A 24,465-nucleotide genomic window follows, 5' to 3' on the forward strand; every position below is an offset into this window, starting at 1 on the left:
AGAACAAATGGCCCAGATGATCCAACATTTCAGAGCACCTCTGTTGCAGTTTCCTCTGAGTTCTGTATCCAGAAAGGCTTCCATGCTGCTGGCTGAGATGTTCCAGCCTCACAGACTACTCCAGTCAGGACTTGACCATTATCCTAAATTTTCTCAGGGTCCCTGTAAGATTAATAGCACCACCAATCAGCAGGAAATAGCCTAGAAAACTATACCCACATTCCCAAAACATGGATTATGGATGTTTGTCTTTGTTTATGGGGTTTGATTACAAATTGTTATTGGCCATAGCCAATCTCTTTCTAAAGAAGAAAGGGGGATATAATGTAGAAATGATGGGGGGAAAGGGTAAATTATTAAATATATTTTAATCCAAAAAAAACAACTGTTAATCTTACATATTGTACCTCAGTATGAATTTTAGTTTATTGACATAAATTTAAAGTTAATTTTGTTATACTATATGTATATTCTACTCTTGTTTAGGGTATTATGTTTACACTGCTCATTTAAAAATGTATTATATAATTAAGAAATACAGATAATAGTCATCTATAATAGCAAACTTATAGTCATGTTAGGTATGCTTTCAAGGTCATACAGAGATATATTTCAGATAGGCAATCTTCAAACACTTCAAAGACTTACAGAATATGGCATTTAAAATGTTTTAAGAACTTAGACTTTTCTCAACAGTGAGATATGTCTACTCTTGGCTGCACCAATTACTTCAAAGAGGATGATAGCCATCAAAGAAACACCATATTGAGTTTGTTTTCTTTATGGCAAAAGTTAGCCATGTGGGCAAAGCAACTGCCCTTGCCTCGACTGTTGACAGTATACTGTACAAATTGGGCAAGGAAGACACAAAAGAAAGTGACTGCAGAACTTTGTTAAGACAAGATGGGACAGTCCTTCAAAAATCCTGCTTCACAGATGAGTCTGTCAGATATTCTAGGCCTGTAGGCTGAAGATTGATGCCCCAACATTGCAGAGGAACTTTGGGTGACTGTCCAGGCAGCCTGATGTCTCTGTCATTAAGTAATATTACATCCTTCTGGGGTCTTTGATGAAGCTGAAGACTAAATCATTATAATTATAGTTTTCCTTAGTTATAATAGAAAATAAATTAGATACAAAATGTTAGACTCACCAAGATAGATAAGTGTTTTCTCTAATTTTGTCAAATGCAAATGGATTGAATATTGTTATTGATAATTCTTATTTAATAACTGTTTTTGTTTTACTATATTAAGGTTAAAACCTTTCTTTTTTAATTAGACAAAAGGGAGAAATGCTGTGAGATAATACTCTTGTACACTATAAAGATTTGTCACTCAAGTTGGTTTAATAAAACACTAATTGGCCAGTAGCCAGGCAGGAAATATAGGCAGAGTGACCAGACGAGGAGAATTCTGGAAGAGAAAGGGTGGAGTCAGGAATCATCAGCCAGCCACAGAAGAAGCAAGATGAGAATGTTGTACTGAGAAAAGGTACTGAGCCATGTGGCTAAACATAGATAAGAATTATGGGTTAATTTAAGTATAAAAGCTAGTTACTAATAAGCCTGAGCTACCAGATGAGCATTTTTAAGTAATGTTAAGCATCAGAGTCAATTATTTGGGAAATGGCTGCTGGGTATTTGGGAACAGGCAGGTAGGAGAGAAACTTCTACCTACAAGGCACATTTTTCATACTGAGGTGTTTGTGGATTAACATTATCTGTACTATGCAGAATTTCATATGTTAAAATGAGATTTTTCCCAGAAAGCAAGACTTTAAACCACAAATGAGATTAAAATGAGAATTTCAGGCTTCATATACATATACACCCAGTAGTTAGTACTTTAGTGGCTTAAGATGCTTTTTTGAAAGATTTTTTTTTCAGAATGTATAAATTATATATGTAGGTAGTTCTAAGTTTTAGTAATTAGTTTGATAACAAAAAATATTCAAGTTTATTATAAAAGTGTGGGAAATAGAGAGGGAAGGCAGAATACATCCACATTCCCACCATACAAAAATAACATTTTAAACATCCTACTGTTTTCTTTCAGTCTTAGACATATATTCAATTTTGTGGTTATCTTCTGAGCCTTGGTTACAGTCTATGTACAATTTGATTTTTTCTCATTTTGCACATATGTTAAAAATGGTGTAATGATTTCAATCCAACAAGGCCCTCCATGGGGCCATGCTCTACAGTCGTCACTCTTGCTCATTCATCTGTTTACTCACCAAGACTGTTAGAGGCTTGCTAGTCTTCCCAGGTCCTTATCCAGACCAATTCACAGATTAAATGGAAAATCTTTACAGTGTCCAGTGAATGTCTACAGATAACAACAATCAAACCCTGTCCCAGGACAGTGAAAGGTTTGGTGTGTGTTAGGACAATATACAGCAAGCCTCTGAAGGGCCACCTGTCACAGATCAAAGTCACTGTCTGCCATTGGCTATGAGCCTCTATGGCAGCTGTCCACCTTGATTTCAGGAAGGTAAGCTGCCAACCTGCCTTTGCTGCAAGCTGCTTCAGACACCACAGGAAGCCCTCAGGATAAGGCTCATACCAAAGAAACCAAGTCCTCATATAGTCCCGAGGATAAGTCACTGCTGTCACCCAAACAAACCTCCTGCTCCGACCCTGCCCTGCTTCACTCTTGGCTATTTCACTCTTGGCCATTGCTCGGTTTTGCCACACCCATGTCCTTGGCTCACAGACTAAGAGGTGTGAAGGGAGAGTAGGGCTCTTGTTATTTATGGTTTGGTGAATGCAGCCACATTTCCGTGTGGGCTATTGCTTTCTAGTTTAGCTGATGACCAGGCTGCAAAATGCAAGCACTTAGCTTGTATAATTCTACACAGTAAGAGCCAGTGATTTTCAGAGAAGTCTCGGACTAAATGGAAATGGTAGCCCACAGCCAACTGTTTGTGAATGAAGTGAGCTGGGGGCATGTAACATATTTTTGAACAGGGCTAATTATTCATGTTTCGAGTAACAGATGACATTAAAATGTAAAGGAGATGGGAAAGGATGGGGTGGGGAGAATAGGTGCTTCTCATGGGTGTCTTTATTTGTTATTGCATGTCATTCTAATGTGGGTGAATTGCACCTAGTATTTCTATAAATGTTGGCTTATATTAAATATGTTATAAAGAGACTTTTGTTCTATGTGAGCAAGCAAGACAGACCAGAGTACAAATTTAATAATGTATAATAAACATTGAGGGGGGACTATCAGATTTCCAAACACTAACGATTATCTCCCCCAGAGACTCAGAAGCAGATGAACTAGCAATCTATGTTGACTGGCATGTTACTATCTCTTACACAAGGTTCTTCACAGCATAGTGAGAGCAGTGGGGGAGAGGAAGTCTTTTCCCCATCAGGCATCTATTAAGCCTCTCAGCTGTAAGTGAGGTGCCCAGAGCTGGCTTAGGAGGAGAATTTGAAAGGCTGTGCCAGAGAGGGGTGTTGGTGCTATTGGTAGAGCTCATGAGAAGTCAGTCTTCTTCGAAAGCCAAGGCTGTGACTATGCTGTGAGTCACTTACCTGGCCTTCATTGTTTCTATTGATCTCCAATGCAGGGCTGTTCAGTAGTCTAATAAAGACAGACAAAGCAAGTGGCTAACTCTCGATAAAACATGGCTGAGTGAGCTAAAATGGTTGAGAATACACATTATTGTTCCAATACATGACTCGACAGGCATTAGCTCATAGAATAGAATGAATGGCATATTTCGTTATCCATTTTCTTGTGTGGACAAAAGAAATCCAGGAAAATGGAATCTCTGTTTTTAAAACAATTTTTTATTCATTCCGTTATTACAGATACATGAGTTGTGTTTTCCTGCTTCTGTGGGTTTTTCTCCATGTTAGAGACACTGCTGTGTGTCAGCTCGGTGACTGGATCATGTTAGCATCTCAGAGTCCATACATTACAGGATGAACTAACTGACCCCTTCAGTTTGGTGAAAATGATGATCTGGCAAATCTTCCAACTATTAACATTTCAGATTTAAATGATGTCTGAAAATAAAAGAAGAAATGTCTGAGGCCCTTTTCCAAAGTCATGGGAAACCAAGGATTTAGAGAAAGTATTTAAACCAAATACAGACACATCATTTGCTGGTTAAAAAGTGACATGCTTTAATAATGTAATGAGGTTTATAGGCTCTGAGAACTTTCACAGGCCTCTTCAATGGCATATAATATATCCATGGTTGCACCCTCCCAAACTTCTAGAGACAAGAGAACTGCCAGCCTCTCCCTGTGGAGTAATGGTGTATTACCAAAATAAAAGCTAATAGTAGCAATCACAAAGTAAATTTAGATACTGGAACTCTTTATGTCTCTCTCTCTCTCTCTCTCTCTCTCTCTCTCTCTCTCTCTCTCTCTCTCTCTGTATGTGTGTGTCTGTGTGCGCACTCATGTGTGTTCACATCTCATGTCTTTAAAATAAACACAGTCCTATTTAGATGTTTTAGTCTATAAAAACCCAAAGGCATGAGTAAATAGGATGGGAAATGGTAGGATTGCATACTTCTGTCAAGTACTAGTTAGATCCAAAGAGGGAACTAGTGCCTTCATGATGGATGACATGGCTACCCGAGCTATCAAAGTGAATCTCAGTATCGTATTGAGATATTCCTGCCTAAACACATGGCTTGATTTTGACCATAAACAAAATGCAGACAGACATAAATGGAGGGAAATTTCACAAAATAACAGGTGAATCCTTTTCAGAAGTTTCAAAGCCATGAAAAATACATAATGATGGGCACTCTTCTAAAATTGGGGAGACTAAGTTGTCAGCAAAATTAAATGCAATGTATTCCTCTGGATTGGAAAAGGCAGGTGGGAGAGATGGTTAGAAAAAAAATGAATAAAGCCTGTAAATCAGTTGCTAGTATTGTAAAATATACTTTTTCCAATTTCTATGTGAGACAATGAAAATTGATGTAAGATTGTAGCATTAGGGGAAATTTGGTGAAAGGTATATTGGAATCCTTTGTAGCATTTTTTAAGTCTGGGATTATTTCAAATGAACAGTTAAACCTAAATTCCTAAAGAGACTGGCTTCAGTACATTTTTATGGACATTTGACACATTTTAGAACAAAAGGAAATCAAGATTGCAAAGTTGCTGGGCTTTACCTTAGATGATAAGGAACCTAGCAACTTATTATTCTAATTAAAGAGAGAGATGGACAGAAACACTTTAGAGACACCCAAACTTGTTATGTCTGCACAGAGAAGGAATTTCAAAGCCAACAACCTTCATCTTACAGCCACACCAAGGAGGCATCTTTCCCTGTCATAAGCACCTTTCTGCTCCCAGAATCAAAGGCAGGCTTTACTGTGATCCAGTGGGTCAGACTGCTAATGGAAGGAAGGTCATGAAGTGGATATGTCCCCTAGCATTTCACTGATCACAGGGAGCCAGGTGATGGAGCCTTGGCAGCATCCACACAGCTTTATTAAAGAGAATCACCAAAATATCCACTATACCAGGGTGTGGGGGTCCTTTAAATACAAGGACACACTTCAATGGAATTACCATCACCTAAAAACTGCCTATAAAAATAGGCCTGTAAAAGAGCCAGTTGGTGGATTCCTTTTCTCTGCTGAACCTGTAATTAGGAGACCTGGAAGGTGAAACTGATTGGCCTCCAAGCAAGACACAAATGCACAGAAATTCTGAAAAGCTGTGCTACTGCTTTAGCAGACGCCTCTGACAGCTTTGGAAGCTGTTCTCTCTGATTTCACGTTGCTTAGGCAGACACCAGAGCACATAAAGAATGGGGCTGCTCGCCTCGCTCCTGACAGTTGATGTTGCTCGGCTTTCAGATTCCACGCCATTATTGAGGGTTTTCTTTCTGAAAGAGTGTTCCCCTAGTCTCACATGTTTACTAGGAGAGCGTCCCTGAAGTGCTTGGGATTCCAAGGTGCGAGGTGAACAGTCCTCAGGAAATTCTCAATTCCAAATATCAGCAGGTTTTAGAGCCGAAAGCAGTAAAAGGAGAAAAGGTTCAACCTATTACTAATTTTGGATCACAGACAAATACAGCAATCCAAATATAAATGTCCTTGTGGGGTGAAATGGAAAATGAAGCTAGTAGTCTCCACTTGCTTCCAACTGGAGCTAGAACAGTTAATTTATACTCTACAAAGAGTTAGCCCTTAGAAATTTCATAAACAAGAGGAGTTGAAAACTTAAGAGTGAAGGACACTCTTCATTCATTCCCCTACTTCCATAACACAATACCCAATACTATAGTGGGCTGGGTTGGCAGCTCCCACAGTAGCAGGGAAGGAGTTGGTGGGTAGTGAATAAACCCAACATTCCCTAGACCTAAATAGGAAAAGAGCAAGACAGTGGTGAGCCAGGTCACAATCAGAATATGCCTGTAGGCAGGGCAATGGGTAGCAAAGCTCTCTGTTAGGGAGAAGGACTAGTTCATTTGGTTATGGTGAGTTTCTCTGTGTGTAGATTCCCAGCCTGTAATTATCACCTTTGCCCCACAAAGACTGTATAATTTACAATGAACAACAGGTTTATTTGGTTAAAAATTCTAGAGCTTGGGAAATCATACAGAATGACATGCAGTGAGGTTCTTTCTGCTGCATTCTAACAGGGCAGAAGATGGAATAGCATAAGAGAACAAGAGATGAAACTCACTTTTCTAACATGCCCACATTTACAGTAGCTACTACCTATGCAGCAGTGTTACTCTGTTCATGAGAGGAACCCCTCTGGACCTAACCACACCATAAAAGGCCCATTTCCCAAAGTACTGAGGTAGGTATCCAGTTTGCAACACCTGAATTTGAGGGTGTATCCAGACCATGACTAACAATAACAGGAGGGACACCAGAGTGTGTGTGCAGCCCCACCCCTCAGCCTTCTCAACTTTAGAGAGGATTTTTAGATCTTCCCCAACACTTCATGGGCCAGGCAAAGACTGTATACATAAGCAAACAAACCAGTGGACATGTTTTTAAATCTCTCTTGCTTCTCCTAATACCAATGTCTACAACAGGCCTCTGGGGAATGTTTCACAAGGCTGAGACCTGCTGGAGGCTCCTCGTGATGGGAGAAAGGAAATAAAATCTAGACACACATTCTCCATCTAAAATTTATGAAACTATATTCCACCTCTGTGGAGTGAAACCAAGCAGAGCTAAATAAATTGATGTGAGAAAACACCAACAACTGTGAGATAAGAGAAAAATAAAACCCAGAAGACCCCAGAATCAGTGTTATAAATATTCTTGTAGTCAAGCTTGTAAGACAAAGATGCTCACCCATAATACACTAAAACAGCCGTGGTGTTTTCAGATGAAGCAATTCACATCTGACCACTCATCTTGATCCATGTTTTACCAAGGGTAAACTTGAACAGACATATCCATGTTCTTTCCTTAGATTTTTACTCACCCGCCCTGCCAAAAACATAGTGATTTTATGTTTCTATCACCTGGTTCCTTTATCAGCTATAAGGAACACATCATCTGAATTGTATTTCCCTCAGGAAATACTTATTAAAGCATATCTCACAACCCATACACATTTAGCAAGGAAAGGCAGGAGAAAATATTGCCTATAATAGACAGATGTGTGAAGTAACACACAACGGTGTTTGAGAAGAAGAAATATAATGGGGAATTAACTCTTAATGACAGTCCTGTCTCCATGTACAACAGACTGGGCTTGTGTTTTGCAACACTGTTCTTGGGGAGGCATGAGCAAACATCCACTCACTCCAGAGAGGAAAATGATGGCAGAGTGAAGAAAAGATGCCGCCAAAGTCCAACTTGGTGAACCAGTGAGTTTTATTGGGGTTAGTTACACAAATGTGGATGAGGCGTACTTGCAGGAGTAGAAATGACTCAAAGAATACTGCATTACCAAAGCACACCCAGGCATGTGTGACAGCTCATGAGAGCTGTGCCTCTTCAGGCATCTCAGATGACCAGAGTCTCTTCTTAGACCCAGCTGATCTAAGAGTCTTCTAGGAAGCTCACCTCATCTAGAAGTGTTTCTTCACAGTCCTTGTGGCTTATATAAGTTGGGGAAAAACGGGACTAGTGAATCTGCTCAGTTTCAAGGACTCCCTGAAGCTCTTGAGTTGTTTGCTTCCTGAGGTTAACAAGTTTCTGTTGGTTAAGTGGCAGCGCTCGTGCCTGGCCGCCGCTGGCGGTGGCCATGCCAACGGAGGAGAGTGCTGGTTGGTGGAAGAATCACGAGCCACAGTTACCTTTCTAGAGCTTTATTGGGAGAGAGGGGGAGGGAGGGAAGGGAGGAAGGGAGAGAGAGAGAGAGAGAGAGAGAGAGAGAGACAGAGACAGAGACAGAGACAGAGACAGAGACAGAGACAGAGACAGAGAAACAGACAGACCATGCGGAGGGAAGAGAACAGAAGGAGAGAGCGCAGAAAAGAGAGAACACAGAGAGGGCACGCCCGCTTTTTAGGCTGGGATGCTGTCGCAGGCTGGTGACGTAATTAAGGACATAATCCTTACATTTTCACTGCAGGATGGGGTTACTACCTCCCTTTGAAGACTCCGGTCTTAAGGAGCTTCTTTCCAGGATGGAGAGTTTCATCTTGGAGGAAATTGCTGCACGACAGCTCCTAGGGGTTTGTGAAGAATTATATCTTCAGTCTGAAAGACAGAAAGGTGACAATAACCATCATGGGGACTAAACCCTCTAACTCACTTGACCCTCTTGTGTTCACCTGTGTTTGGAAATCATGAAGAATTTCTTTTCTGTGTTTCCAAGCACATTGGTACACATTTTATCTCAATTTGTGCAACCAGTATGGTCATCATTTTGCAAATGGCAAAGTTAAAACTCAAAGGCCAAGGCAGCCACAATGACACAGCTAGAGCGTAGAAACAGGTGTATCCCTTCACCAATGCTGGAGTCAAGTACTTTCTCACAGTGAGATCTGGCTGCAGAGGAGCATCTTTGTCAGCAAAAGCAGACAGCATCTGTTTAAGATTCTCCATGTTACTGCTACTCACATCACCAGGGAGGCTACCTGGAAAACAGGACCCCAAGAAAGACACAGGGATCGCCCAATGACAGAGAAATGGAATGAGATCTACATGAACAGCCTGGACATGAGTAGGGGTAGTGAAGGGCGAGGGTCGAGGGAAAGAGAGCTTGGGTGAGTGGGAGATCCCAGCTGGATCAACAACAGAGAGGGAGAACAAGGAATAGGAGACTATGGTAAATGAAGACCACATGAGAATAGGAAGAAACAAAGTGCTAGAGAGGCTCACAGAAATCTACAAAGATACCCCCACAACAGACTGCTGGCAATGGTCGAGAGACAGCCCGAACTGACCTACTCTGGTGATGGGATGGCCAAACACCCTAATTGTCGTGCTAGAAACCTCATCCAACTACTGAGGGATCTGGATGCAGAGATCCATGACTAGGCCCCAGGTGGATCTCTGGGAGTCCAATTAGCGAGAATGAGGAGGGTTTATATGAGCGAGAATTGTTGAGACCAAGGTTGGATAAAGCACAGAGACAAATAGCCAAACGAACGGAAACACATGAAATATGAACCAATGGCTGAGGGGTCACCAACTGGATCAGGCCCTCTGAGTGGGTGAGACAGTTGATTGGCCTGATCTGTTTGGGAGGCATCCAGGCAGTGGGACCGGGTCCTGTGCTCATTGCATGAGTCGGCTGTTTGAAACCTGGGGCCTATGCAGGGTCCCTTGGCTCGGCCTGGGAGGAGGGGACTGGACCTACCTGGACTGAGTCCACCAGGTTGATCTCAGTCTGTGGGGAAGGCTTTGCCCTGGAGGAGATTGGAATGGGGGGCGGGCTGTGGGGAAGGTGAGGGGGGTGGGAGGGGGAGAACAAGGGAATCTGTGGCTGATATGTAGAACTGAATTGTATTGCAAAATAAAAATTTAAAAAAAAAAAAAGATTCTCCATGTTTATGCTGCCAATGCCTTCTCTATCTTCTCTTTTCTCCTCAAAATGCTTGTTTTCACAAAGAGCCACTATTAATCATATTTAAATGTCACCTCTAACTGAATGTAAAGTGCCCTTTGTATCCTAAATTGTCATCTCGATGATATAATGGCTGCATTGGTAATAGGAGTGATTGTAAAATCTTACTTTCAACCACATGAACCAACCAGTGAAGCCGTCCAAGACACTTGGGGACACACAGCTTTAAGAAAACTATCTACAGATGAGGAATGCAGATGCACTCTGCAATCTGAGTGGACGAATTCCATGTGTCCAATTTCTTAGGAAGCTGGTGATATTCCAGAAAGCTGCATGCAAATGGCTCCAAGAGGTGTCATTTCTTCCCTTGTGGAGCTCAGCCCACACCTGAATGTCGCCTTTATAAACACAGATCCCAGATGCCTCCTCTGCATCTGCCAACACACAGATACCCCCAGCGCAGAGAATCTGATTCCAAGGGAGAACCTGTAGCATTGAAAGCTCTCCAAGGAATTTTGGTGACTAGTGTCAGGAAGAGAGTGTCCCTACATCAGCAAGAGCCGCAGAAACAAAAATAAACCCATTCTCCATTCCCTTTGCCTAGTGTTGTTGTGAATGTTTAGCAGGCCTCCTCCTTCTGTCAGGACCTTCACCCACAAACAGGACAAAGAGGCCATGCTCTCCAGGCCCCTACAGCATGACAGCTAAGAAGAAATGTCCTTAAATTCCCCCTGCTTTAGCCACAATCAGAGGAATAGAGGACTAACCCCAGCTCACAGATGTGAAAATCCAGCCACTGAAAACACTCCCAGAAAGCTTTCTACCAGAAAGAAGAATGGCCATTCCCACTGGGATGAGAAACCCTATATAGCCTTACCAGAACCCTCCACGTCCCTTACTATGCTGACATTTAAACCCTTCCTGATCAGTTGGGTAGCATTGTAATTTAAAAGTGGCAAGAAGGAGTCACACCATACAACAGGGCTTACTTACATGTGGGAGGTTTATTGAGGCAAGGGCAGAGAAGGGGGCAGAGAAGTAGGCAGAGACCGGTCCCTGGGGATGAAAGCAAAGGAAGAGAAAGAGATGAGGGGTGGGCAAGGTCTGCCTTTTATAAGGGAAAGTAGCAATTGCACACAGGGGGTGCTTTTAGTGGCTACAGCTGAGGACACATCCTGTCAGGACCTTAAGGGCAGGCCAGTACAGATGCCTAAATTCTAACATTCCTCCCTTTTGTTTATTATAAAAAGGTGAGGAGTTAGAAAGGGTAGCAGGTGAGGTGAGGATGAGGGCACCATGTTCTCAAGACTGCTTCCTGCTGACCTGGAGGGTGTCCATCATCTTTGGGGGACCTGAGAAAACTAGGGTGCTGGCCATTTCCTGGGGGAGCTGGCTGTTTCACTTCACTGTACAGGCTCTGTGGAACAGTCCAGCACTGCTTGGACCTGGCAAGATGCTGTTCAAATGGATCCAAGTCGACTCCCTGGAGCTCACGAGAAATCATGATGAGATCACCAGCCAAGATGGAGGAGAGCCACGTGGTTGCTGTTAATAGTTAGATGTACATACACACAGAATTAAACAGGAGTTGAGTGATTAGAAAGGGAGAACCGGTGTGTGCTGTGCAAGATGAAGCTGGCCTCTCCATCTCTGGTTTGCACATTGCAGCAAACAGAACATTTAGAGAGGAAGAGCAGACAGACACAAGCAGGTCTTAGAGCAAAGAAAAAGAAAGTGGAGAATTCTTTCTCAGTTCCCAAACTGCCTGGTCCAAAGAATGGTCAGTGGGTCTCCAAAAGACATCCCAGTGGGACCGAGGAGGTGTATGACACAATTCCCAAAGATGAGGCAGAGAGAAGATCCAAAGCCTGAATTTTCTGGTATCCCAGGGATCCAGGGAGGATCAGATTAAGTGGGTACAAGATGTTCAGTATGTTGTCATGTAAGAACGGGGGCAGAGGGCTAAGAGACCAAAAGAGACATAGTCGCCTGGTACCAGGACCTCAAGAAAAGCCAGAAGGTGAGGAGAGCACTGTGCTCGAGAACTGAAGCCTCACATCTAGGAGAATGGTCAGAAGCAGGTAGCCCCACCAGAGACCCAATTGTTGGTATTGAATGGAAGGCAAAGCTGTTGGTGAATGAGAAAGCAGATTTGTTGCAGGTGGAAGAGAACAGATCTGCTGTGGGTAGAGCAGGCAGTTAGGGTCCTGGCGTGAAGCGGGTACCTTTGGTGGACCCTGCTAAGGTATGCCACTAAGCAAACATGCCACACCAAACAAGAGTTAGTGCGACAGGTTTACTGGAAAGGGGAGAGCCAAAGAGCGGAAGGGTGAAAGGCTGCATCGGAGTGGGGACTTGAGAGAGGCAGGCAGACAAGAGGAAGAGAAGCAAGAGGGAAAAGAAGAGGCATGAGAGGGAATTAGAGACAAGGAGAGGAGGAAGAGGCCCGAGGTGGGATCCCGAGGCCTCTCCCATCTGCTGAGGGGGCACCTCTGGCCTGTCTCGCCCACCATGCTGGGGAGGTGGAGCACAAGCACACTCATTAGGACCCGAAAGATGGTGAACTATGCCTGGGCAGGGCAAAGCCAGAGGAAGCTCTGGTGGAGGTTCTTAGCAGTCCTGATGTGCAAATCAGTCATCCAACCTGAGTAGAGGGGCAAAAGAGTAATGGAATCATCTAGTAGCTGGTTCCCTCCGAAGTTTCCCTCAGGATAGCTGGTGGTGGAAAGGGACCTGGCAACAAGTCATAAGTAACTGCTTTGGCAGCAGAGGCAGGCTGCTTCAGAACACAAGTATGTGTTAGTGGCTTAGAGAGCACACAACTTACCCTTCAAACTAGTCTTCCTGGGCTCAGTAATGTCATGTGAGCTGGTGTTTTTTGACGGAGGTCTGAAAAGTGAGGAAATGCTGTCCTTCAGAGATTTTTTTTAACTTGAGTAATAATGAAGATACCAGCTCCCGAGAGACCAACTGTACCAGTTGTTCCATTTTTTTCTGACACCAGCCAAGGATGCAGCAATCAAAATCTGGAACTGCAAGCTTGGGACTGCAAAGGACCGAGCCATGACACCAAATGTTGTAATTTAAAAGCGGCAAGAAGGAGTCACACCTTACAACAGGGCTCACGTGGGAGGTTTATTGGGGGAAGGGCAGAGAAGGGGGCAGAAACTGGTCCCTGGGGATGAGAGCAAAGGAAGAGAGAAAGATGGGAGGTGGGCAAGGTCCGCCTTTTATAAGGTAACATAGCAAATGTGCTCAGGGGGTGCTCTTAGTGGCTGCAGCTGAGGACATTCCTGTCAGGACCCCAAGGGCGGGTCAGTACAGATGCCTAAATGCTAACAGGGTAGCTAGTTCTCAGAGTGCCTCTGATATATTCTAGGGAGAAGTAAATGCTCTTCTTCACTCTATTTTAGGTTTGGCAGTTGAGATCCTGTAAAACCAACCAAAGACAGATGAACAAGAGCAAAACCATCTAAGGTTTATTAGCAAGTGTGTTATGCGTGGAACACATGTGTGTAACCAAGGAAGGATAAGGAATGCAAAGGGTGACTGGAGTTTACACATTATTTTGTTAGAAGGAAGGGGATTGGGTGGCTAATATGTATTATAAACTTGACAGAGTCTAGACTTACCTAGGTGACAAACATCTGTGCCTGCCTCTGAGGGATTGTGTTGGTTAGGTTCGCTGAGGTGAGAACTTCTACCTTAAAAGTAGGAGGCACCATTCTCTAAGTTTGGGTCATTGGTTGCATAAAAATAAAATTGCTAGCTGGCTTTCCTCTTCACCGCACTCTTCCTCCTCACGATGGACACAATGACACCAGCTGCTCCAAGCTCTTGCTACCTAGACTTCTCCTTCATGATGAATTATACCCTCAAATGTGAGCCACAATGAACTCTTCCCCGAGTTCCTTTTGTCAATGTGTTTTTATCAAAATAACAGTAAAAGCAGCTCACACAGGAATGTGGCGGTGACCCTGTATGCTGAAACTGATAGAATCAAGGAGGAAAGTGAAGGAGAGCTCTGGCTTTTTACTCCCCAAATTTAGATTAACAAGAAAGAAATTTCTGGAAGAGTTAGTTCTTTGAATTGTGACTCTCAGGCCTTTGGTTCTGTTGGCTATTGATATTTTTCTTTTGCAGGCAGCTATTGCTTTCCTGTGTCTAGTTTTGGCTTCTTTTTTGTCTGTTGTGTGTTGTTTGTTGGGCCTAAATCTGCTCATTCTCATAGCCAGTTCCTCACAATAACGCATACACCTAAGAGGCCTGTTTTGGAGCGGCATATTGTGGTGTCCCTAAATGTGTAACTTCCATCCTGTATCATTTCCTCTGTTGTCAGTCAGCTCACAGACCCTGATCACTCAACTCTAAGTTGCTAAAGGACAAGTTTGATTTGAGGGCCTTCGGGATCACTAGGTCATTGAATCAGCCCAGCTACTGCTCACCTCCCATATTCTACTTATAGGGTGGATACAAATAAAGTTTAATTTGTTTAAGCCACTATCAGTTGGGTTTTCAGCAATTTAAATCAGAAAATAGAGCTAATTAATTCACATTGTTGACTCTTCTGAGTCAGGAGATAACATAACGAGGAAATGAGGATCCCACCGCTACAGTGGAGAAACTTCCCAGGAAGGAGCTCTGAGCACAGCAGCATGACATGGCCGGCCAGTCTAGCCACAAGACCTCCAGTGCTTTGGGGAAATTGTAGCTGTGATACTGGGATCCCAGAAAAAACACACAAGAAAACAGAATTGCATCCATGCATGATCAACCTCTCCAAAACCTCCTTGAAAACCTAATGCAAGTCAGCTTCATGCACCTTTTCCTTGAGTGAGCAATCACGGAAATTTATCAGGCAAAATGAATGTTTGAAGTACAGCCATGATGGAAAAAAAAGGCCTCCTTCCTTTAATTATTCCTATTATGAAAGAAGAGTTTTAGCTATGAAAAATAAAATCCTATATATTTTTTCCAAAATTAAATGAGAGTCTCTTCCTCAAAAAATCCCTTACATGTGGGGAAAAGCTCAGAGTGAGGGTACACAGCAGGCGAATGGAGAAATTAGAGGGATTTCTGGGGCTAAATGTGTCTTTCCTCCTCTGTCAGCAGGAGAAGAGGCGGTAAAGGGTGGGAGTGAGCCAACCTCCCAGTAAGTGGGCTGTGAAAAGTCAGATGAAAGGCTAGGAGACAGTGAGTGCCAGATCTTGACCTCTATCTAAGTGGAAATGGATGGTGAACTTGGAAGCATAAATAGGAATTTGAGCTACAATATCCAAACCTCTAAATCAATCTGGCTGTCAGCAAGACTCTAAGAGAACATTTTCATATTTTAAAAGCTGTGTGGGAACTATTGGAATCTTAATATCTCTATCTGTAGAATAAAAGCACGGGCATGAGTGAATTCTTGGATACTCACAGCCCTGAGGTCTTCTAATTCTATGATTTGCCTTCCTAAGAGGATTTTGGTCATAGCTTTTCAAGTTACATGTGTCTCTTCCTCTAAGTTTCTTATAAAAGAAAGAGTTTATTTAGGATTATGGTCTGAGCAACTTATAAAAGAAAGAGTTTATTTAGGGTTATGGTTTGTTGGGGACCAACTCTCACATTTATTTACCCCAGGGACTCTTGAGAAATGAGGAGTAAGAGACTTAGTTAGAAATAAAGAGGGAAGAGAGACAGAGAAATGCAGGACAACCTCGGGTGGGCCTGGATCCTTATCCACCGGCCCAGAACTTTATTCCAAAGGGTTGCTTACAATAATGCCAAGGGGAGGGGCAAAGAACCTCCCCCTTGCTAGTTACAGTCAAGTGTAGACCCTTACAAACACCTGGTACTCAGGCTCATGATCAAATCATCCTCTTATGCAGTCCTGCTGGGTACAGTCACTCGGAAACCTGGATGGGCTCCACCAATGGCTGCAGACAGTTAGATTCCATGCAGGCAGAGTAGAGATAGCCAGGAGCAGGTGGCTAGAGAAGAGGCTGAGAACTCACATCTCAAAGCACAGTCAGGAAACAGAATACACTTGAAATAGCACGCAAAGCCTGTACCTAGTGACATGTGGCCTCCCGCACAATGACACTTCCTAATCCTTTCCAACTAGCCACCAACTTGTGACCAACTATTCAAATGCCAGACACTTAGACAAAAAAAATATATACAACATCATCCTCCATGTTGCTCAAAGTCTAGCCCAAGACAGCAGCTCTTCCAAAATCCATTGTGAGTGTTGTTGAATAAAAGAATTAATTATGACTGTAACTCTGCAATAACTATTGTGAGAGGAAATACCACACCCATTTTCCACATCCTCCAAGGCCAATAACATGTCCCTGTGTTCTTCCAAGGTGTCTATCTGGGTGTCTGGGTCTTGACCCCCAGTAGTCCATGGTGAGAGTGTAGACCAGTGTATAGCACACACAGGAGTAGGGCATTCCTACCCACTTCAATGCTGACTCTCCCAAACATCATCAATAATAATGAAGAAATCCATAGTTTTTGTTGAAGAGTTCAAGAAATTTTTTCCAAACCAGCAGAATACGGGAATGATGCTGATAGGCAGACTCCAACATGGTGCACTGTCCTCCCTTTCTAGATTTCTAGTGAAGAAGAGGCCCTTCTGTCCGGTTCTTCCAAAGGATCCCTGTGTCAACGGTCCATTTTCCCCATATTGTCTCCCCACGCCACCCCCACCCCCGTATCCTCTCCTTTATGTCTCGGCCCCAGAGGCTGACCTAACATCACTGTCCCAAACAGCATCACAGTCTCACTGTTTCAGGATGCCCAGAGCACATTCCTTGCAAAGTTCCCAACCTCAAGCGCTCACTGAATGGTAATTATCTTCTGCCAGATAGATTTGTGCTGTTGTGCAAAACAGGGATCGGGTTTTCTAGCTCCATGATAAGTCCTTGGCCTTTGGATTGAGGTGAGGATGGAAGAAGAATCAGTGGATATTTCTTTGTTAACTTGGTGAGCTTTTATTCTAAACTACCTCACTCCCAACCATGGCCTCCAAAAATAAATACTGGGTTACTTCCCTTCTACTGGCAATACATGTTCTTCTTCCAGTAGCACTCATTTTCAATTCAGCTCAGCAACTGATAAATAGCCACCAGAAAGAGTTACTCTGTCAAGTGAGATAGAGGAAAACATGATAGATCTGATGTTTAAACAGGATTACTAAGGAAGATTCATCCGGTCCAGGGAAGGTATTAGGAGGAAACGCATGGGTTCATATTTCAGACAAAGGGGGATATGAACAAACACAGAGGTATTCATGTTTCCTGGGTATTAAAGACATAAATAAGAGGCCAGCCATTCCAAATGTATCTTGAGAGGCTTGTGGCCATCTCCCAATCACCACTGCATGTGGAGACTGCCAGAAGTCCGTGACTCTTAAAAAAGCAATATGGGCTCTAAAGTGATCCCATCCACCTCTGCAAATATCCTTTTAGGCACCTAGAGGGTAAGAAACAGAAACAGGAATGGAAGAGCAAAGTTCCATGTGACAGTGCAATCCATAGCCCAAATATAAACCCAAAAAAGCCAACCCTGTCTGGCATCCCATAACTTGTTTAAATGACATGTATTTTAAGTTACTAAGTGACTATTATTATTCATTTAGCCCAAAAGCCTGGTGTAAAACAAGTATGTTTATACCTGATGTCAAGTGGTCCTCAGTGCAGTAGGATGAGGGAGAGCTTATAAAAGATACATAATTAAATTAGTGAGAATTGATTTTTAAAAGAGAGATAGGAATCCATGAGGCTTCTTGAAGGATGCAGTAAGTTGAGCTCTGTCTGCAGGCTGGGTGGGATATTGGCAGGTAAAAATGTGGGAAAATGGTCACTCAAATAGAAGGAGCAACATATAGTGTGGATTGGTTACTTTTCTGTTGTGGTCATAAAATACCATGACCATGAGCAACTTGGAGAAGAGGCTTAACGTAGGTTTTGGTTTTATGGTGGATGAAGTCCATCATGGCAGAGAAGGCAGGGCAGGAGTCAGGGAAAGCATGGCTACAGGAATTAGAAGCTGGCTGATTATACTCATACACACACACGAGAGAGAGAGAGAGAGAGAGAGAGAGAGAGAGAGAGAGAGAGAGAGAGAGAGAGAGAGAACAGAAAGTGGGACAAGGTTCAAAACTCTCAAAGCCCTGCCATAGTGAAGTACTTTGTCCCAACAAGGCTCCACCTTCTAAAGGTTTCCATCCAAACCAGCACAAGGTGGGAAGGCACTAGGCATGTGCAGAATTATTCACGGAAATTCAGGGATAATAGAAACACCCTACATTTATGCCATTAGTAAACATTTGGAATGTGGCTAACACAACTGAAGAATGTTTTCACTAATTTAAACGTAAATGGCCACCATGAAAATAAGCAGACCAACCAAACAAGAATAAGCGAAGCCTGTTTGTTCAGAGACTGCTGTAGCAGGGAACCAGCGTCTATTGTCTGTACTTGGGCAGAGACTCGTAGGTAGGCATAACAGAGGGGAAATATTTAGAATAGAAAAGAGAAAGGCTCAGGTGTGTCCTGGTGAGGCTGCAGGTGGACCAGCTAGAAATGGAGCATCCTGTAGGATCGTTGTGGAGGGAGGGGGATGGTTAGGGAAGCTGTCAGGTACGAATCAAGACCTGGCTGCTTGAGGCTACTTATTGCAGGAGTTGCTGCTGGCTTCCCAGGACATTGGTAGAGATGGTGGAGTGACTTTCTACCAATCTGACTCAATAGGTAGGAAACTGGCATCTGGTCTGGGTACTGTAGATAACGGGTTGCTTTTCTGGACTGACAGAATTTTGTGGAGCATGGTTCTAATTTATATACGATCTGTTCAACGCCCGTCTGTGCATTCACTCCGTGAACAATTGCTCCTGGCTGCAGCATGGAGCCAGGAAGTCGTGCAGTAATAAGAGATCTAGTCTGGTGAAACACAGGGTAGGTCTCAGGAAAATGTCAGTGACAAGACTGAGAACAGAGATAAGGGCAGGACGTGTAAATCTGGGCACTGAACTACGACGCCTGTATTTGTCTTGAGATGGATAAGAAGCAGGGAACAGCTAAGGGCAGGAAACTCTATGATCATATCTTTGCTTTGTTTTTTCAGTCAGTTTTACTATGACAAATGGAACCCAGAAAGCAGCTACTAGAAAAGGAAAGCCCAGGTAAGATGTTATAACCCTCCCCACAAGAGGAGATGAGCACCGCACCATAACACAAGTATGGGTGGAAAGACATGAACAAAGGAAAAATAATTTAGATGTACAATACTGAGTTCTAGAAATAAGATTGGCTAAGGGATGGCTTCACAAGTACTTTTCAGCCTAAGCAAGGTGACAGATGCTGACTCTTTAGAGGACCAGGGAGTAAAGAATCGGCATGGTAGGAACAGGAGATGAGGGAAGACAATGACCTGGAGTTTTCAGTTAGAAAAGATCAAGAGGGGCCTGGAGAGATGGCTCAGAGGTTAAGAGCACAGCCTGTTCTTCCAGAGGTCCTGAGTTCAATTCCCAGCAACCACATGGTGGCTCACAACTATCTATAATGTGATCTGGTGCCCTCTTCTGGCGTGCAGACATGCATGCAGATAGAACACTGTATACATAAATAAATAAATCTTTAAAAAAAAGAAAGAAAGAAAAGACCAAGAGAAGGGGCCAGAGAGACGGCTCAGCCGTTAGCACTTGTTGCCCTTCCAGAGAACCCACGTTCAGTTCCTAGCACCACATGTGGCTCACAATTGTCAGAAATTCTAGTTCCAGGGGCATGAACACCCTTTTCTGGACTCTCTGGGTGCTGCACAGATACAGGAAAAATATGGATATACATAAAATAAATCTAAATAAAGGAAGATTCAACAGATCAGAACAAATGAAAAAAATCTGAGATAAATCAGAAGAAACCAAAAAGTACGTTTTCAAATGGAAGAACCCAAAAGATTTTCGTAAGAGGAGACACTCATAATAATTTACATTTTCAACTTAGTAAATAATCATATTTAGCATAAAAAGCAATAAGTTATACTTGACAGTTTTCAGGGAGACACAGTTCAATTAACACATTCCTGTTTATGTAAGCAGTAACATGTGGTGTCTGTCTGTCTGTCATCATTGTTCTCTTCTTCTTCTTAGTTTTTTTCTGACTTTGTTCTCTGCTCAGCATAGGTTTTATTAGCTAATTAAAATAAACAAATCTAAGCAAGGGTCCCCAGAAGTATGGCCATCACCAATTAGTGCTGGCCATCTAAGAGCAGAATGCATGCTCTTGTCCAGATGTTGAAACATGCTCTGCTTTGAGAGCCTGGGTGTCCCCCAGACTCACAGTCAGCTGGCATCTCCTCAGGGTTACCAGGGTAACCAGGGGTCCAGACAACTGTCTGTTCTCATTTCATTGTTTTCCTTTATTCTTGCTACTTTTATTTCTCCAATAAAATACGTCAGTAGACTAACCCTGATTAGCTGATAACTCCACTCAAGATCCTCTACAAAAAAGACCCTAGAATGGCTACCAACCGCCTGCCATCATAAACACATTAAAAAAGAAAAAAAAAAAAAAGCAATTAAACTGATTACAAATGCAGAAACCTCCAACAGGGTCATTCATCTTTGGGCTCTTTTCTCTCTGCATTCCAAATTTCACAGAGAGCAAAGCAGCCACACAAGATTTAGTTCAAAATCATTGCCTGGCTTTACAGCAATGTCACCAGAGTAATATACGCTAATATGAAGGTAAATTCAGCCTGGTTCTCAGCCTGAAGGAATGGCATTAATTGACCACAGTTCTGATTCCCAGAGCCAAAGAGCAGTGTCTCACTGCCATGGTGACTCAGAGCCACGCTTTGTACCTAACGATTTCAGAATTCCAAATAAGCCTCTAAAAATGGCTGTGATTGAGAAGACAATGATGTGGAGTCAGTCATCCTGGTGGTAAATTCTTTCCCTAGGATTTGGGCCAGCCTGGAAAGAGATCAATACGGCATTCAGATAGATTTATTTCCAATCAAATCACATATGGGAAGGTCACCTAATGCAATCCTGAAAGTGCACCCACCCCCTTTCTGTTCTCTCCCACTGCCTTTCTTGGAAGCAGGGCAGGCCTTAAGGGAAGTCTCTGGAACCCTTGGACGTCCGCTCTGTGCCCTCTTCTTATGTTGACCACATTCTGCCCTCTCCCTCCTGGGGTCCCATCGCATAAATAAATGCTTATCTATCCCCTAAGGAATGAGGTTAGCACTTTCAGGAAACAGCTTATGCAGTGAGCTGAGAGAAGTAGACATTAAGTTCTTTTCATTTCATTTAGAGGCTCTGTATCTGTGCAGAGATTTTTGGCAAGTGAAACAACCCAACTCAAGCTAATGTAGGCAGAAGAGATTTAATCAAAGCACACCACAGCTCACAGGGCCAGGAAGATCAGAAACCCAGGCCCGGAGAGAGCACAGAAAGAAGGGGCCTTTTTCTTGTCTAAGAAAGCTCTATTAAGAAAATAACAGCAAAGGGCAGAAAGAAACAACCTCCAGGCGCCTGGCCCCTCAGTCAGAGCCTTGCCAGGCCAGTGAATGCAGGCCCTGGTCCATTGTGCTTCTGCTGCATCATGACCCCAAACAGTAGTGGCACTGATATGCACAAGTCATGTGCAGACAGAAAGATGGGAGTCTTCCCATATACATACAAAGTACACATAGGAGGAGCACTCCAGGGGGAAATCTACACAAAACTAAAACAGAAAAAGTGTCACCATTTGGGTATGGAATGGACACCACAGACTCCCATGTTGAAGCCTTGGCCCACAGTTAATGGTGCTATTTGGGGAGATTCAAAGCAGGCTTACCTTCAGGAAGTAGTAACTGTGTCTGTGAGAGTTATATCTGGTACCCAGGCCCTCCCTCATTTCCTGCTTCTTGTCCATTCTGAGAATTGATTCTTCCTGTACATATTCCTGCCTCCATAATATTCTACTGTGCTATGGAACCAAGCACATGGACTGAGCACGTTAAAGCCGTGGGCTCATGGCTTCAATTGTTTTTATGAGACATTTGCTCACAATCTGACAAGACAGGACTTGAATGACAGACACAGACTTGAAGCTGTCAAAGGCGAAGCAGTTCATGACATCATTAATAATAGTCATTTGTTCATAAACATACACCAAAGGGGTCCTCCGCCTTTCTTTTAGTTTCAATAGGGTGTCCAAAGCTGTTAGGAAGTTGATCCAAAGAAGTACTATGTAGTGACAGGCTCTTAAGAGGAGATTGCTGGAAATAGAAAGACTTTGTCATTGGTATTAAACTATATATGGCAATCTTTTATAGGCTACACGGGGACAAGCTAGCAGTCCAGAAACACTTCAACAAAGAAGGGATCTGGTCCATGTCAGGACAGAGAAACTTCAGCACCAAACATTTTATGGGTCAAGATGGGATCAAGATGGGTTTTACAGAAATAGTTCTTACGTCAATCTGACTGCAGTGACAGTTTCTGGATGTCTAGGAGAGAAATGGGCAGAAAAAACAGAGTATTGGTTAGCACAGATAAAAAGCCAGAGAGGGCAGGTGTGAGGGCACTGAGGGTTTTTTCCTGACATCTTTCCACCACCTCAGCTGGATTTCCCTAGTTTGACTGAAGGAACAACAGCTTCCCATGCACTTCCTTAATCCTTCATGTCTCGCCTGACCATGGGCATGGTTGGAGCATTGTGTATTGCATCATTTGTGATCATGAGCAAGTTGCCTCCATGCAATCATATGCCAGAAACTGTGGGGAGTGCGAGTCAGGATGCTTGCCTAAAACCTCTCCAGACGTCAGGGAGGCTGCCATTAAAAAGGGCTAAAGACATTGGGTGCTCCTTGACAGTGGCTTCGTAATACAAAATTACAGAATCTTTCGCAAAACTGCCCAAGGGGCACTCAAAGGCTTTTGAGTTAATAAATGTACTCTCCATCACCTCTTCCTGGAATGTATACACTGGAGTTGAGGATCAAGGTTGAAATGAATGGGAAGTGGCAGAAGCTGAGGGTGTTAGATAATAGGTAGGGGGAAAAAAATCAACATTTCTACCCAGCCCATTGCAAACTTTACAGAAATATAGATACTTGAGTCCTGTATGGCTTTCAGTAAAAAACAAGAGATAGCCATTATCTCAGTCACCCATTAGATTTGTCCTATATTCCTTATGAATTGACCCAGTCAACTTTCTCATGCAATGTTAATCTGGAATGCCAAGCACCAATTCCTTTGATAAAATGTCTCCTTCATACATAAAAAAGGGAAAAAATGAAACAAAGACAACTCAGTTTCTCCACTTGTTTTAGTTAAAATTCAAACGTTTACAAGGAGTATCTTTAAAAAGGCCCCTCACATTGAGACTTTTAAATAAATATTAAATATCCCTATCTACAAAGCATTCACAGCTTTGAGAAAAGGGCCAAGAAGGTCCTGTTTTTCCTGGTTACCTAGCTATGAATCTGGCAGGGTGTAATTCATAACTTGAATGGCATGTGTATATTCTCTGATATTTTCTGAAGGTAGAAAAGGATATTAGATTTTCTTTAAAACAAAAGCAAAAAAGGTCCTTTTTCCTACAGAAAAAATTAGTTTGAACAAAACAGCTTTTCATCTTGCTTATTAAATTCATATCTGTACACAAATTGTCTTTGGTTATAGTGTTTTGATGTTCTTATGATTGCTGTTTATTCCTTGTTGTTTTGTAATTCCATGATGCAACTGTTGCCTTGGTAATGAAAAAGGGGGCTCAATCCTTTTAAAATGATAACCATCTCCATTCCTCATTATTTACTGGATTTCATTCATGTATATTCTCCTTTCTATTTTTCTCCTTTATGAATTTAAAGTCGCTCTTTCCTTTGTCATCCTGATTTCCATTTTCTAAATACTTTCCAAACTGTCAGTATTTCTTACTTGTTCTATTGAAATGGAAAAATAAGTCTAAGGATTTTTTTGCAAAATAGAAAAATAGACATTTGGGTATTGCAGCCTGTACTGTTGTGACTCACCACATTCTGCCTGTGCAGAAAACCCCCAAATGACTGTGTAAGCTCCTTGGTCTAGAGATCCCAGGATGAAACAGGAATTGTGGAGCTGCCAAACACCTGGTGGGGTTCCTGGCAGCCAGCCCTATCATTCCAATCCTTAGGTGGTCAGTGTCCTCAGGATCAGCTGGCTTTTAGTGGCCACTTGACAAAGTAAAGGTACCATAGTGGCTGGTGGAGCACCTCCATTTTCCATGGAGGGGAGGCTACATACCTAAACAGTAAAGTGTAAAAATCCTTGTAGTCAGAAGTTTCTCTTCTTCTTGCCAATTCCCAAATAACCACTGAGACTTAATATTACTTATAAATGCCAATAGCTCAAGCTTGTTACAAGCTAAAACTCTTACACTTAAATTAACCCATATTTCCTATCTATGCTTCACCACGTGATTCATGGCTTGTTACCTCATTTTCTACATGTCCTGCTTCCACAGTGG

The 24,465-nt window shown here is 42.7% G+C and overlaps 1 long non-coding RNA gene across 1 annotated transcript in view; it reads right to left on the reverse strand.

Moving 5' to 3' along the window:
• Positions 1-9,785: 9,785 nt before the first annotated feature.
• LOC131912861 (uncharacterized) overlaps positions 9,786-24,465 on the reverse strand; it is a 162,594-nt gene continuing 147,914 nt past the window's right edge. The window contains exon 3 of the long non-coding RNA XR_009379726.1: positions 9,786-9,845. This is a non-coding gene — a long non-coding RNA (uncharacterized LOC131912861). The remainder of the gene's footprint in view (positions 9,846-24,465) is intronic.

The sequence above is a fragment of the Peromyscus eremicus genome, chromosome 6, assembly GCF_949786415.1.
Source record: "Peromyscus eremicus chromosome 6, PerEre_H2_v1, whole genome shotgun sequence".
NCBI classification, from domain to species: domain Eukaryota; kingdom Metazoa; phylum Chordata; class Mammalia; order Rodentia; family Cricetidae; genus Peromyscus; species Peromyscus eremicus.